This window comes from Aptenodytes forsteri, unplaced genomic scaffold (genome assembly GCF_000699145.1).
Source record: "Aptenodytes forsteri isolate BGI_AS27 unplaced genomic scaffold, ASM69914v1 Scaffold57, whole genome shotgun sequence".
Taxonomy (NCBI): Eukaryota; Metazoa; Chordata; class Aves; order Sphenisciformes; family Spheniscidae; genus Aptenodytes; species Aptenodytes forsteri.
In genome coordinates, this window is record NW_008796220.1 from 713,666 (window position 1) to 716,134 (window position 2,469).

Below are 2,469 nucleotides of genomic sequence, written 5' to 3' on the forward strand. Positions count from 1 at the left end.
TGAGGTGCCGCCGCCCGTTTGAGGCCGGGGGTGGGAGCGGGGCTTCGGTCTTGAAGCCCTTTTGCTTCTCACCGGAGACCTGGCGCGGGCTTACAGGGTTTCTCCATGCGCGTACCTCGCACCAGCCTCTTTCCTTCATCTGTGGAGGCCCGGTGTAAAGTAGATCTTTCCTTATCCACTCCGAGAGCATCGGGCTGTTCGGTAGCTGGTATAATCTGACTTTTGGGGTTTTTCTAGTTGGTTGCTGAGGTCAGGTTTCTAGTCTGTCCCTTGGCGTTTCAGGCTGACGTCATTTCTTGGCGAGCTTTGTGAGTGGTACGGCGTCATCCCGTGGTCGTGCGTCACCTCTGAAAACCGAGCCGCGGAGCTTGTGCGTGTGTGTCAAGGTTATTTTAACTGAGGTTAGCCAACAGCTGCCTGCCAGAGGGAAGAGCACAAGCCCGGCCACCCCTCTGCTCCGCCCTGGCACATCCACCATGCCAGGGGACGCAGGGAAGGACTCAGGATCCCCTTACCCCCCAGTTCGGGGCTCTCTGAACCAGAGGACATGCCAACAGGGGACGTGTGATGGCTTTGGTCTTTCTGTCTATCCAGGCTGCGTTAAGTGTTGGTTGAGCTGAGAGTATCCCCTAGTTGATGCAGCTTGAGCGCTCCCAAGTGCGGTGATCCGATGGACTTTCCAGTTGGCAGCACTTGGGCACCGGGCAGTAAGGCTTTCCCGTAGGACAGGCAAGGTGGCAGGTGCTTCGTCTTCTGGATGCCCAAGGCGGGCAGTATCTTTCCACTCGAGCTCTTCTTGATACAGTTCGAAAAAGTAGAGGAGCTTTCCAATGTTTAAGCCCTTCCTCAGGTCTGAAGCAGAAACTCTGTGTTTTGGAGATAAGCGTGAGTTGAGAACGATAACTTGGAGTTTAGTGCGTTGGTGTGGACCGTAGGATGTTGGCCGTTTTGAAAGCACTAGTGGTTGGGCATCTGCGAGATCCTGTGCCCTAGAGAGTATCTAAACTTCCTTTGAAAGAAGCAAGTTTTGGCCTTCTTTGGTTAGCTCTGTGGAGGAGCATCCCGTGACATCTCGGCAGCAGTGTGCCCCCAGAAATGCTGTGGGAGATTTGGGGTTTGGTTCTGACCTCTTCTCTCCTCCCTCTTTCCCATTTTCTTTGAAGCTTACTGTTGTGGGATTTTCCAGACGAAACCCATGAGTTTCTTATCTTTCTTATCACCATAGTGTTCTATTAATAACTAATACATAAGAAACTACTAGCTTCTATAAACATGTTTTTGTCTTCTATATGAGCAACAGGTGCTTGCTGCTTATATAACACTTTGGAAATCTCACAAAGGACCAGCAGCTGGCCGTTAACTTGCTAAATGTCATTTTATGAACCTGTTTCTTTTTTCCCCCTCTTTTTCCCTCTCCCCGTGCTTTAATCTTCTTACAAAACTCAGAAATTTCCTGCTATCCGAGGGAGATTATTGCTTTACATTTGAACATGTGTTTGCTTTACACTAATCCTTTGCGCTGCAACCAATTAGTTAAAAACCTGTCCTTCGGAGATGACCCTAGGTCGTACGATCCGGTTAGCTAAAGGAGCTGGTTGCATAGCTTGAGAGTCCTCTGCCTATCACCAAGTTACAGGCGTTTCAAAATCAAGCGACTGTGAACGAAGTGATATCCCTGGCTGCTGCTGCTCTCACGCGCACGCTTTTTTTTTTTTTTTTTTTAGGTGTGGGACAACTCCTACTCTGTCAGGTTTTGATTGGCTTTCAAAAGAGGCAGTGTCCTATAAATTGCCATCTCCGCTCTGCTTCTGCTCTATCACCGGCTGAGGGACAGGTGAGTACAGAAGAGGGAAAATTCCAGTGTGTGTTGCTTAATCCTTGAAATTAGCGTTGGTTGTTAATTTAAATTAGCGGGGTGGGAGAAACAACTTCCATGTTTCCGGATAAAGCTTCCTCATTTTTCTTAATCTGGAAAACAGAAGGGTTAGTTTCCAGTATCGGTTTGGGTCAATGAGTAAAACTAGTGACTGAAAAAACTAGTCAGAAGGTAATACAGGGTAGGGGGAGTTGGAATATATATTTGTATATATCTTTTTTTCTCCAGTTCCTAACAGTACAGAAGTATTCCTCTTTGGGATAGTAAAAAAGAGAAACCTATCAAAAAATAAAGTTTTTTACATCAGTTAAATTAATACTTTTCATGTTCAGAGCTGTTAATAACTTCTCGAAGTTATTTAACATGGGAAACTGATCTAGCAGAACGGGCTTTTCTGTCCAAGTTGCTCTTGCGAGGTAATCCCTTTGTGTTGGGGCTACCTTTATCTCATGGTTCGTTTGGGGTAGTGTTTTTAAGGGGTGCTCTTAATTTCTTTATCTATCTGTGCGCTTGCTGGCAACTTTTAGAATTTAATAGCTAGTTACACCGTTCCCCCCCCCCCCCCCCCACCATTTTTAAAAAAAAGAGAAGGC

The 2,469-nt window shown here is 46.8% G+C and overlaps 1 protein-coding gene across 1 annotated transcript in view; it reads left to right on the forward strand.

The window, feature by feature from the left end:
- Nucleotides 1-1,729: 1,729 nt before the first annotated feature.
- Nucleotides 1,730-2,469, forward strand: part of LOC103906886 (L-threonine 3-dehydrogenase, mitochondrial) — a 12,045-nt gene continuing 11,305 nt past the window's right edge. Inside the window, exon 1 of the mRNA XM_009288945.2 lies at nt 1,730-1,834. The gene's annotated coding sequence lies outside the window, so the exon portion shown is untranslated. The remainder of the gene's footprint in view (nt 1,835-2,469) is intronic.